Below are 13,789 nucleotides of genomic sequence, written 5' to 3' on the forward strand. Positions count from 1 at the left end.
ATCGTGGCAATATTGTTTATGGAACCACATTTCTAGAAAATGGTTTGTATATCCTTGATCTAAAACGTAGTGAATCAATCTATAACATAAACGCTAAAAGGATTAAGACTAATGAACTGAATCCTACATATATCTGGCACTGTCGTATTGGCCACATAAATGAGAAACGCATAACTAGGGTTCACTCTAGTGGAGCGCTAGGGTCATTTGACATGCAGTCTTATGACACGTGTGAATCCTTTTTAAGAGGGAAGATGACAAAGGCGCCTTTCACCAAAACTGGTGTAAGGTCCACAGAGCTATTGGAGCTGATACACTCAGATGTATGCGGTCCAATGAGCACCAGTGCTATATCTGGTTTTCTGTACTTTGTTACCTTCACAGATGACTATAGCCGATACGGGTATGTGTATCTGATGAAACATAAATCTGAAACTCTTCTGAGATTCAAAGATTTTAAAAATGAAGTAGAAAATCAACTTGGCAAGAAAGTAAAAGCGCTTCGGTCTGATAGAGGGGGCGAATACTTGAGCCAAGAGTTTGTCTCATTCTTGAGAGAGTGTGGGATTGTATCCCAACTCACTCCTCCTGGTACACGCCAATGGAATGGAGTGTCAGAAAGGAGGAACAGGACCCTGCTTGACATGGTCCGCTCAATGATGAGTCAAGCTTCTCTCCCTATCTCCTTTTGGGGATTTGCTTTGGAAACTGCTGCTCATATAATTAATAATACACCGAGCAAGGCAGTTGAAGGAACACTATATGAATTATGGACGGGCCGAAAGCCCAACGTTTCCTTCATGAAGATTTAGGGCTGTGATGCACATGTTAAGAAATTGATGAGTGGCAAACTAGAGTCCAAATCTGTCAAATGCCAGTTCGTGGGTTACCCTAAGGAAACTAAGGGTTATTACTTCTACAACCCATCCGAGATTAAAACATTCGTGGCTAGGTTTGTAGTCTTTTTGGAAAAGGAATTCCTTTCCAAAGTAGACAGTGGGAGAAATATTGATCTCGCTGAGATTCAAGACTCACCAACCCCTACAGCAGATGCTGAGGATGCTCAGGTAACTGATTTAGGTCCTCAAGAAATTAAGGAGGCTGAACCAGTTACACAGGAACCTAGAAGGTCTGATAGGACACGTCATCAACCCGAAAGGTACGGTTTTATCGTGACTGATGATGGGGACATAATGGTTGATGACCAGGATGAGCCCAAGACTTATCAAGAGGCTATTGAAAGCCCACAATTAGATCAATAGCGTAAAGCTATGGAGGCTGAAATGCAGTCTATGCGTGATAACCAAGTGTGGAACTTGGTGGATCCACCTCCGGGTGTTAAAACAATTGGCTGCAAGTGGTGTTTCAAATTAAAAGCCGATAACACCTTCAAGGGGCGACTGGTGGCAAAAGGTTATAGACAAATCCAAGGAATTGACTATGATGAAACTTTTTCACCAGTTGCTATGTTCAAATCCATTAGGATAGTACTGGCCATAGCTGCATGGTATAACTATGAGATATGGCAGATGGATGTTAAAACTGCTTTCCTGAATGGGAAGTTACTGGAGGATGTCTACATGACACAACCAGAGGGTTTTATCGATCCGAAGTATCCTAACCGAGTATGTAAGCTTCAAAGATCCATTTATGGATTGAAGCAAGCATCTAGGTCTTGGAATCAGAGATTCAATGAAGCCATAACTGAATATGGTTTCGTGCAGAATCCTGATGAACCTTGTGTGTATATGAAATTCAGTGGGAGCATATCCACTTTCCTGATATTGTATGTCGATGACATACTACTCATTAGAGGCGATATACCAACACTACAAGGCGTGAAGCAGTGGTTGAGTAAATGCTTCGCAATGAAAGACTTAAGAGAAGCCGAAACGATCTTAGGGATCAGGATCTACAGAGATAGATCCAACGGACTTCTAGGCTTGAGTCAGACAACGTACATAGACAAAGTTCTTAGAAGATTCAGCATGGACCAGGCTAAGAAAGGATTCATGCCTATGCGCCATGGGTTGAAACTTGGTAAGAAAGATTGTCCTCAGACAAAATAGGACAGAGAGAACATGGAAAAGGTCCCATATGCGTCAGCTATAGGATCTATCATGTACTCTATGTTATGTACAAGGCCAGATGTTGCATTTGCACTTAGCATGACTAGCCGGTACCAGTCAGATCCCGGTGAGGACCACTGGAAGGCAGTTAAGGCTATCCTAAAGTACCTTAAGCGTACCAAGGATCTCTTTTTAGTTTTTGGTGGGCAAGAGGAGCTGGCAGTATCAGGTTACACTGATGCAAGTTTCGAGACTGATGAGGACCAGAAACAATCACAGTCTGGTTATGTTTTTCTCCTGAATGGCGGTGCCATTAGTTGGAGATCCTCAAAGCAGCCTACCATTGCCGATTCTACTACGGAAGCTGAGTACATAGCTGGATGCGACGCTGCAAAGGAAGCAGTTTGGATCAAGAAGTTCATAACTGACTTAGGTGTAGTTCCTACTATCCTAGGTGCAGTTGATGTTTTCTGTGATAACAACGGCGCCATAGCACAAGCACTCGAGCCCCGATCACACAAGAGATCCAAACATGTACTTAGAAAGTTTCACCTCATCTGGGAGATCCAGGCGAGAGGTGACATTACATTACAGAGAGTTGACACCGAGAACAATGTCGCAGATCCGTTTACCAAGGCACTTGCACAGCGCCTACATGATGGTCATACTAGATCTATAGGGATTAGGGCAATGCCTGCTTGGAACTAGTCCAAGTGGGAGACTGTTGGTGTGCCCTAGTTCTTAGGCATTGGTTCATGTATATTGTATTATGCTTTTTGATTATTCTTGCATAGATACACTATTTGTGTTACATTAATAAAGGCATTAATCTAGTTCATTTATATCTTGTGCTATAATATGAATAGAGAATCCATTGATTGATAATCGTAAAACCATATCCCAAGTCTATTCTATCATGGGAATGATTAGGACCACAGTCTTGTATATTCAACGACTGTATGGTAGTAATTGATACTAGCCATAGCACTTGATAAGTCAGTTGTGAATATGGGTACATGTTGTATACATGTGACTAGATCGATCCGCCTGAGAAAACTACATGGTGGTTGTGTCATTAGTTTTCTTAAGTAGGTCTCTAACTGTCTTCAGACCAGATTTCATTATAATATCAATATGGGATCCGGTTCACTTTGACATATGCCCAACAAGTCTGTAACAGGATGCCAAATACGGGTATGATTGGGTGAACAGGTGCACATATTGGCATTGATAGTGAAGTGATGGAATTACCACTCACGTAATAGTGAGATGATATCACAGGCCACTTGATAAGTGAGATTGATAAGTGTGTGGCCACACCCTGATAAGTAGTTTACTTATCTGATTCATTAATCTACTTAAGATCAAGAAATATCATAAACAACAGAGAGAATGACAGCCGCCATGCCTCTAGTTTATAATATCGATATCAAATGGTAAAAGAAGTTAAGAGATAACTACAGGGTCTCTACATCTTTAGACTGCTGAAACTCTGTCTTGGTTAGGGACAGTAATGGTTTGCTAGAACCCACTTACTGTCTGTGGGCCGTGAGCCCACTGCTAACTAAGGGCAGTCCCATAGGATCGTGCACATCGAACATCTGAGTTAGAACTTATAGAACGGTACATTGGAGAGATGAAATTAATTAATTGATTGACAGTAAAATGTCAAGGTAATTAATTGGTGGTTAATTAATTGATTAATTGGTACTTTGTATCAAGGTAATTGATTAATGGTTTTAAGTGTTGGGTATTTAATTGATTAATTAGTTTACGGGATGTAATTAATTAATTTGTAAATTAATGAAATTGCATTCAGTGAATAATTAATTAGATTAATACGTCAATTTATTAATTAGTGTTATTCATTTAATTGGGGTAATTAAATTTAATCTAATCGCAACTAATTGCATAGAATAAATATTATTGGTATTTATTTATGTAATTAGATTAGGATTGGATTAGTTTTGTAATTAACCAATTAACCCTAAACCAATTAGGTTTAGGAATACACTATATATATAAATTAAAACACTCTAAAACCCTAATTAACATACACATATTCGGCCAACATTGTTTATTGCTTTGGAAAGCAATCAATTTCCGCAGCCACTAATTCAAGGTGGAGAAGCTTTATTGGCGAATTACATAATCTCTCCAGTTCTTCTTCGTTCTTCGGCTAGCATCGGTTTTGGCTCGATAGCTGTTCGTGCACCTGACTACGGAGATCATACTACTTTGTGGATTCTTCAGCCGTCTCTAGAAGAGACAATCCGGGTAAGTTTTTACCCTTAAATGGATCCAAAAGGTTTTACAATCAATGGTTAACGGACAAAGATCAAACTAAAAGGGATTAGAAATAAATTTTAAACCGCAATTCCGCTGCGCTACAATTGATTAACTGGATATAATCCCTAACACTCTTAGCCACTTGTTTTCAAAAAAGAAGCATTTAGATGAGTGGGTGACAATCTGTCTCGTTGTTTGACGTATAATTGGAGAGTGATCTGAGGTAGGTGCGACAGAATTTAGAGAAAACCCATTAGGGAACTTCAGCTGCCAATTTGCAGTGACGAACGCCCTATCAAGACGCTCTTGCACCTCATTAGGCTTACCTCTGTGCCGTATCCAAGTGAATAGGTACCCCTCCAACGGCACCTCGTAAAGACCACAAACCTCAATGGTTTCTCTAAACCCTTTGAAACACCACTCCGGGTGAGCAACAAGGCCTTGTTTGTCCGTTGGGGATAAAAGGTCATTAAAATCTCCAACAATAGCCCACAGAAGGGCTGATGCTGCTGCAATATTTCGTAGAATCTGATATGACTGCTTTCTTTTAGACCTTTTCGGACAGCCATAGAAGCCAGTGAGCCTCTAGTGATATCCGGCTTGTGAGCTCTAACAAGCTGACAGAAAATTGGAACTTCCCAGACACTCCCTCCTCCCCGACAATTCTAACTCAGTACTTTCATGGCATTTGGTAGACCCGAGCCTCCAGGTCTGCCGATTTCCCATTTTTTAAGCCGGGCTGCTCCTTAGTAATCTGTTTAACACCTGCTGCAGCTTTGTCTACTTCCATTGAACTAATAAGATGTGCAAGCGAGCCTCTTGAAGTTATATTAGACCCCCCTGATTCTAGAACCCGTTGTTGACTCTCATGAGTTCATGTTCTTCTCCCCTTTTTCTCCTCTGTTATTACAATCCCTGGTTCCTTGGCTGTAGTGTTGGTGATATCCGTTAGGACCGATGTCCCTTTGGATATTAGGTTGGCTCCCAGGTTACTTGCCAAATTCTAGAGATTGGATGGGATCAGTGAGTTTCTTTGGTTACGTGTGTTGGTCCCTTATAACGTTACAAGTATAGTTCCAAGGGGGGGGGGTTAGGAACTATTTAAACTTTTTCACGTTAAGGCTGACTTCTTTTTCTTAAGAAAGGGTTTAGAACAGCGGTGCTGAGTGAATTGCAGAATACTAGCTTAGTCAACTGGTGACTAAGTCAGTTTCTTTGCTTGAGTTAGGAAATAGCACTTAAAGTCTATTCTGAACTTCAGATATTCAACGCACACAACTCAGCGTGACTCTTAACTAAGTCAGTTTTTAAGCAAGCAATATACTAAAGGAGTTTAAGGGATAGAAAGATATTACTCAGCAGATTTATCCAGGTTCGGCCTCTCCGCCTACTCCTGTCCCCAGAATACTTCCGGGATTTTTGAATCCTCTACTGAGCTCTTTAAAGGTAGAGCACAAAACCCTTTACAAATCAGAAGCTGAGTATAACAAGAGTACCTTCCTCTATACCTCTACTCACTTCTATTCTACGTGCTGAGTACTATAACCGAGTACTCAGCCTCTCCTTTCTATTCTTCTAGAAATGATAATTGATTTGTCCTAAACAACAATTGCTAAGACACCTTAGATGATTCTGAGATCACTCTAGACTTTACACAAAAAGATATGAATTTGGTGTAAGGATTGCTTTGCTTTTTCTCACAGAACTTTGCGTAGTAATCTGGTCAGCGTAATGGCTTGATCAATTTCTGTTCTGTGTGGAATGAAGAATCTGAGGGCTCTATTTATAGAGACTTCTGAGGCATCGGTCATTTCGAATTTCGAAATAACCGTTAGAGGCAAACGGCTTCCTGTCATTGTCACTCAGTCTTGCTCAGTCCTCTCATCTAATCAGATTCAAGCATCTTCTGTCTTCGGTCAGTGCTGAGCAGCTTTTGGTCAGTCCGACAGAATGTCCCTCCATTTATGGTAATGTCAACTAGACAGCTTTCTGTGTCTTCTGAACTTTACCCAAAGTAGAAATACTTTGTCTGGAAGTTGTTCTTGCTCAGCTGCTGTCTTGTACTGTTTGTCGAATCAACTCAGCAGCTTCGTTCCGAAGTTGTCAACGTGGATCTTCTCGATCCTTCCTTCACTGAGCTGCGTTTCACACACAACGGCATCATTTTGGTTACGCGGGCCGAGTGGTCTTGATCTGTTTGACTTTGGGCTTTGACTTCCGTATTTGGGCTTGGGCCTTTTAATCTTTAGTCTTATAAACAATTTAACTCAACATTGAACAAACACATTAGTGTAATAAATCAAAGCATTTAAACTTAGTGTGTTTATAGAATATTTAATTTTACTTAAATAATTTTGTCAAATCAAAATCATGTGGAAAGGTGTTTCAACAAACTCCCCCATTTTGATGTTGGCAAAACTATTCATCGAAGAACTCAGTGTTGAGCTCCCCCATGATAGTTGACCTACTTACTTTGTAAACTCCCCCGTCAGGGCTGAGCTACTGACTTAGTTTTACTCTAAACATTTTAAGGTTTAATTGAGTAAGTCTAAGGTCAGTTTTCAGGTATAGGTCAGCTTATGGGTCATATTCTATTTTACTCAGTTTTAAGCGGAAGATCTATCTTATCAGAGATCATTGAGTAATTTATTGTTCAATGTTCATTGTAGACAGTTTTTAAGCATTTAAGACAATGTCAAACATTTTGTTACACAGCATACTATCAACAAGTATATTTAATTATTAAGTTAAGTTGATGTATTAGAAGATGCATATAGGCATTATACTTGACACCATATATAAAATAACTCAAGTTTGTAAAGGATGCAAGTATAGTATTAAGATGAAGCAGTCAACATACATAGAAATTACAGAGTTAAAAATAAAACTAAGTAAAGCTTATTTTTATTTCTTCTTTTTAAGCTTGGACTGACTACTTCCACCTGCCTGAGTTCTAGGCTGATCTTTCTCCCCCGTTTTGTCAGCATCAGGAGGAGGAGGAGGCCTAATTGAGTCCAGGAGGACAACTTTTGTAAGCTGAGCTGATAAGGCCTTCAGCTTATCGGCGCTTTCGTTGATGCCATCAAAGACAGCGACGCTGTTGTCCAACACATCCTTCGGTACACCGATTTCAGCAGCACTGAGCATACTCAGTATATATACTTGTGACTTACCCACCCAAGTGATAGTATCCGTCAGCGCGGCAATGGCCTGATGAAATGTTTTCAGTAGAGTAGTGTCATAGTATTGTCGCTGGATGTTGTAGTGACGCAGATGTTTGAAGGTATCTTGGGTAGTGGTCAGTATTTCATTCTGCTTCAGCTGATCGGTGTCCATCTCTTGCTTGTTCAGATTGAGCAATCTAACAGCTTCATTGAGTTGCTCCACCGAGCATTGAGAATAGCTTGCAAGTTGATGGTTGGTTTTGGATTGTTCGGTGTGAAGCTGGGCAAAGAGCATCTTGACTTCTGAAGAAGTTGCATACTTGGTGTTCTCATCTGACATGGTCTGAATTTGTCCTTGAAGGGCGTTGAGATGTTGTACCATAGTCAGCTGGAGCTCAGCCAGCTTCTGAATTGAGTCCTGCTTGGACTGATGTGCTTGGAGTGAAGTCATCACACTGAGCAAATCCTTCATCCCTTTAACTTCGTTGAGAAGCAAAGTGACTTGGGACAGCTGAGTGGACTCATTGTGAGCAGACCCAGCAGCAGGCTCGGCTGTTTGATAAAGGTCATTAATCAATGTCTGCACCGAGCTGATGATTTTTCTTCCAGACTCGGTGGCATTCAGATAGGTCAGTGAGCCTTCATCAGTTTGACCAGCTGGAGGAGGAATGAGGTCAATGTTTGAAGGTCCAGAGAGGTTAGTGACTGGTGGTGGAGTTTCAAGCTGCACTTCGTTTATTTGATTTGAAAGTGGTGGATCAGCAGCATTATTGAGTCCAAGTTCAGAGGCAGCCTGAATGGGTGCGGTGCTGGCTGGAGCAGGAGTTTCCTGAATCAGCGCATTACTTGACCCAGCAGCAGTATCTTGAACTTGCTCAGTTTGGATTGTTGGGTTGGCAGAGACATTCAAGTCGGCTTGTTCCTGTGAGGAAACAGAGGCTTGCTTTTCTGCAGAAGAAGTAGGTTCAGTTGATGGTTGGGTAGGAGTTGGTTTTCTGAAGAAGGTCAGTTTGATCTTTGATGGATCATTGGTCGGCTCGTTGACTGGTAAGTCAAGAACATTTGACTGATTTGCCTTGACCAGTCTTCTTCTTCGATGAGGAGGAGTGGGATCAGCTTGAATATCTCCTGAGTTAGATGGAGAAACTTCTTCAGTATGATCAGTAGTGTGCTGGTCAGTTTGTTCCTGTTCATGTTCATCCTCATCAGCCAACTCAGTATGAGTGGGCTCAGTTTGCTCCTCATCACTTGCTGTCTCCTCAGAGTCAGCTTCTTCACTTTGTTCCCCTTCCTCACCTTGCTCATCATCATCATCTTCCTCATCTTCCTGTTCGAGCTCTTCCTCAAGCTGAGCAATGAATTGATTGTCCAGCTCAATATCTTCATCATTTTGATGCTCAGCTTCAGTCCCTTGACTCTGAATATAAAGAGAGTTGTTGGGAACCATGATGTCAGTTGGAATGGCATCAATGGGAGTCAGCTCAGAAGAAGACTTGTGTTTCTTCCTTAGTGGTTGCTCGTCTTCAGCATCCACTCGGTCTTCTGCCTCAGGCTCCCCTTGCCTAGGTCTTTTATTAGCTGATCTCTGCTCAGCTTCTTCTTGCTGAGGCTGAGTGTCCTTAGAGACAGACTTCACCTTCTTTGGTGATGGCTCAACAGTAGAGGTTTGAACAGCTTTCCTCTTCTTGGCAGCAAGAGCCTTTGTCCTCTTGCTCTTTGCTGGGGCTGTCTCCTCAGCAGGTTGCTCAATAATCTTGCCTTTCTTGATAGGCTGATCAAATTTCAAGGCTCTCAGCGAGGCTGCTGTGATCTCAGAGCCTTGGGCCATAGTCTCCTCAGCTAAGTCCACCTTGTGATCAATGAGGATCTTGGTGATGAGTGAACCCAGCCTGAGATGCTTGGTGCTTCTCTGGAACCCAGCTATAAAAAAGACGGGCATATTGATAGGCGTGTAGGTCAGCATGTGCCATATGAAGCACTGCTCAAAGTTGGTCACCGAGCTGGTGCAATTAATCTTTAGGTAGATGTAATTGATCAGCAGATAGTGGGCCATCTTTTGGTTTTGGCCCATAGAGGAACTAGAGATCTCTCCTACACGGCCAGGAGTCTTGCAGAAGGTCTGTGAATACTTAGATCCATCTTGGTCACCATTCCTCCTCAGCTTTGCTCCCTCATTCTTCAGGTTGAGTAAGGAGGCGAGATAGGTAGGGTTTATGAAGATGGTCTTCTTCTTCACCTCAGTGACCATATAATCCTGGTCATCGTCAGCAACACGGAGGTTGTGCTAGAATTCTATGACTAAGTCAGGGTAGGTTGGAAATCGTAGGGAGAACAGTTCAGTCCATCCATTCTGGGATATCCATTCGCAGAAAGGTTGCTCGATCTGTACGAAGGCCTCAGATACCCAGCGTGAGATCTCTACCTTCCATTCCCTCACGTTCTCAAATACCCTAGTGTAAGTTCTGGGTTTGGTCGGTTTCCCTTTGCTTTAGGTGGCTTTTACAGCTTTTCCTTTGCTTGTCATAGTTGCCTTAGCAGTTGAAGGCTGAGCAGAGGGCCTGGAGGGTTCATCGAAGCTGGTCTTAGAACGATCAGCACCGGAGATGTTGAATGAAGTTCTTGCCATTGATTCAGAGAAAGCTTAGAGAGTTGAGAATTTTTGAGAGAGAAACTGATTGCCAGAGAGTTCTGTATACGTAAAGAATAGAAAGTGGGGAAATTCCCACTATTTATAGGCAAAATCGGTTGATCTTTTCGAATCCATGTGTCAGTTTTGACCTGGGGATTCTCAACTGACAAGAATTCTGGCATTTATGACACATTCGGCGCAGATATTCGTACTTAGTACGATTACGTCATCCTAGGTGGCTATTCGCGTGCTTTGCATTGAATGCAACGGATCTTTTACTCAGCGTTTGGAATTATAAACGTTCCACATTCTGAGTAGTCAGTTTTATACAAAAGGATAGTTAAAGTAATTTGTTACTCGGTCTGAGGTAACTTACTCGGCGTGCATAATTTAATCGGTATGTGATATTGATTCGATAAACATTAATCACTCAGCATGGTAATCACTCAGCATGCATGTATCACATTTGTACTTAGGAATTTAAGACAGTGGATTAAACATACCAATGGCTTCTCTCAGTATGTTGAATTGCTCACGTGCTAGTGGCTTTGTGAAGATATCAGCAAGCTGCTCATCTGTTGGAACATAAGTCAGCTTGATCTCCCCTTTGAGTACATGGTCTCTGATAAAATGATGTCTTATGCTGACATATTTCATCCTGTTGTGCTGGATTGGGTTCTTTGATAAGTCAATTGCACTTTTATTGTCACATTTGACTTCGATTGTTTTAGTCTGAACACCATAATCTTCGAGCTGTTGCTTGATCCAAAGGACTTGGGCAACACAGCTTCCAGTGGCAATGTACTCAGCTTCAGTGGTTGACAAGGCTACTGACGATTGCTTCTTGCTGAACCAAGACACCAGACAGCTTCCAAGGAAATGGCAGCCTCCTGAGGTGCTTTTACGATCAAGCTTATCTCTTCCGTAGTCAGCATCAGTGTATCCAATGAATGTGAAATCATAAGTATTGGGATACCATAAACCTGCATTCACTGAGCTTTGCAAATATCTAAGGATCCTTTTTACTGCTATGTAATGGGATTCTTTAGGGTTAGCTTGATATCTAGCACAGTAACATACTGAGAACTGAATGTCCGGTCTACTTGCAGTTAAGTAAAGTAAAGAGCCAATCATACCTCGGTACAATTTGCTGTCTACTAACTTACCATTCTCGTCAGCGCAGAGGACAGTGTCAGTGCCCATAGGAGTGGATATTGGCTTACATTTTTCTAAGTCATATTTCTTCAATATCTCCTTGGCATATTTAGTTTGACTGATGAAGATGCCATTTTTGCCTTGTTTGATTTGAAGTCCAAGGAAGAAGTTGAGTTCTCCCATCATTGACATTTCAAACTCAGTCTGCATCTGCTTACTAAATTCCTTGCACATTGACTCATTAGTAGCACCAAATATAATATCATCAACATATATTTGAGCCAGCAGGGTATCTTTACCCTTTCTCTTAATGAATAAGGTTGTATCAGCTTGACCCCTAACATAATTTCTAGTCAGCAAGAAACTGGTCATACCAAGCACGTGGTGCTTGCTTGAGGCCTGAGAGGGGTGTTTCGTCCCTATCTTTTAGCGTGATTTACGGTTTAATTTTAGAAGAAATAAATAAGTTTAATTACAAAAATAGAGTGTTTTAATAAAATAACAAAATAAAAATAAATTCCTTACTTTCGGTTAATTTTCCTTATTTTTGATTAATATTAGAAAATAAAACGTCAAGCTAACTCGGCTCTCAAGATTTGTATTTCAGGTACAAGGAAGGAGTGAAAATCTACTCAAATACGTGGGGCGTATCATTATTTACGCGGGGCGTATCGTCATTTACGCGGGCCGTAAAACATGGTGTCAGAAATAATTGCCTTATCCGCAGGCACCATGTGGAAATGACTCAGCATACGCGGGGCGTATGACACCTTACGCGGGGCGTATGACATATGTCGGAAATGATTGGCCTAATCCTGAAAGTCAGACTGCATTGTCTCCCGGAGTCAACTCTCCATACGTAGGGCATATCATCCTTTACGCGGGGCGTATCATCCTTTACACGGGGCGTACTTCAGCTACGCACGGCGGCTCCAATTCAAGCTATAAAATCTCCGAAACTCATTTACGTGGGGCGTACTTCAGCTACGCAGGGCGTGTTTGAGACAACAAGACATAGAATTGGTCCACATGCAGGAGATTTCTGACGGAATGGGCATTTACGCAGGGCGTAGATCACTTTACGCGGGGCGTATCATGGGATTTCTGCACCAAATAATGTTGCTCCATACTTGTGCTTTGTGAAGTTACAACCTTGCCCTTGCTTGATGTCTATAAATAGAAAGCTCTTGAACTCCATTTGATACCAATTTGCATACTAGAAAGCAAACTATACTCTTTTATTTCCTTGTAATCTAGATTCAGATTTTGTAGTTAAACTCTCCCCCTCGAGAGCTTGTTCGGTTGTTCCGGCGTTCCATCGAAGTTCCGTTCCACCATTCGTCACCAAGCTCGAGAGTTCCACCTCCACGACCTAGGAGACGACTTTGAGTCCGGTTAGCTAGTTCCAAGGGCGGATTCTCCCTTTTTACTTGCTAATTAGCTTGTACTCTTCCTATGTACTAGGCTTGGTTGTATTTCATCTAATCACTTTCCATATTTATAATTCATGGTTTACAATTTCTATTTCCCTTTACGTGTTAATGTTTATTGCTTGTTTTAATATTGATAATTGATTATTGTGTAGGAGAACGCGATTACCGCCGCCATTCGGGCTATCTTTAGGGAGTTATATAGGTGTTGCCTTACCGGAAGTGACAAACCGGAAACCATAGGAATTGACAAGCCACGGAACTTACGGGCCCTAATTTCTAACTCCCCCGCATTAGACACACCTTGACTAGGAATCATGTAGTCTAAGTACTTCACGGGTCGGTTCTACTACACTTGGTCGTCTTTGCAAGAGTAAACCATTATCCGTATATATTTAGAGTCATTATTTATCATGGTTATAACTTATCACATTCATCCCACTTCATAGAGTTTTAGCTACACAAATCTGTGTCGCCATTAGTTAGGAATAGTGTGTAATTGTGTCTTACTTTACCCCAAAGTAATCACCGCTTAAATAACATACGAAACCGAGTCGTCTAATACTTGTAATTATAAATCCCGTGGATTCGATACCCGGTCTTAACCGGATTATTACTTGATACGACGGGGTACACTTTCCCCTAAGTAGCCGTTGCGTCTAGTCGAGTTAGAGCATTTAGAAGATCACATCCATAGTCATAGCGCACTCATCGCAATATACATTTCATCGTAGAAAAGCTCACACTAGACGGCACGCATCAAGGCCATACAGAGCCTTTTTTATTTTATAAACGTGGTTTGGGAACTTAGGATCCTCAAACCCTGGAGGCTGATTAACATAGACTTCCTCGTTTATAACTCCATTAAGGAATGCACTCTTAACATCCATTTGGAATAATTTAAAGTTCATATAGCTAGCATAAGCACATAGAATTCTAATAGCTTATAGCCTTGCCACTAAAGGTCTCACCATAGTCAATACCTTCTTGCTGACTATAGCCCTGAGCTACAAGTCTTGCCTTGTTCCTGACTACGTTCCCTCTTTCATCTAG

The sequence above is a fragment of the Euphorbia lathyris genome, chromosome 4, assembly GCF_963576675.1.
Source record: "Euphorbia lathyris chromosome 4, ddEupLath1.1, whole genome shotgun sequence".
In the NCBI taxonomy this organism is placed as follows: domain Eukaryota; kingdom Viridiplantae; phylum Streptophyta; class Magnoliopsida; order Malpighiales; family Euphorbiaceae; genus Euphorbia; species Euphorbia lathyris.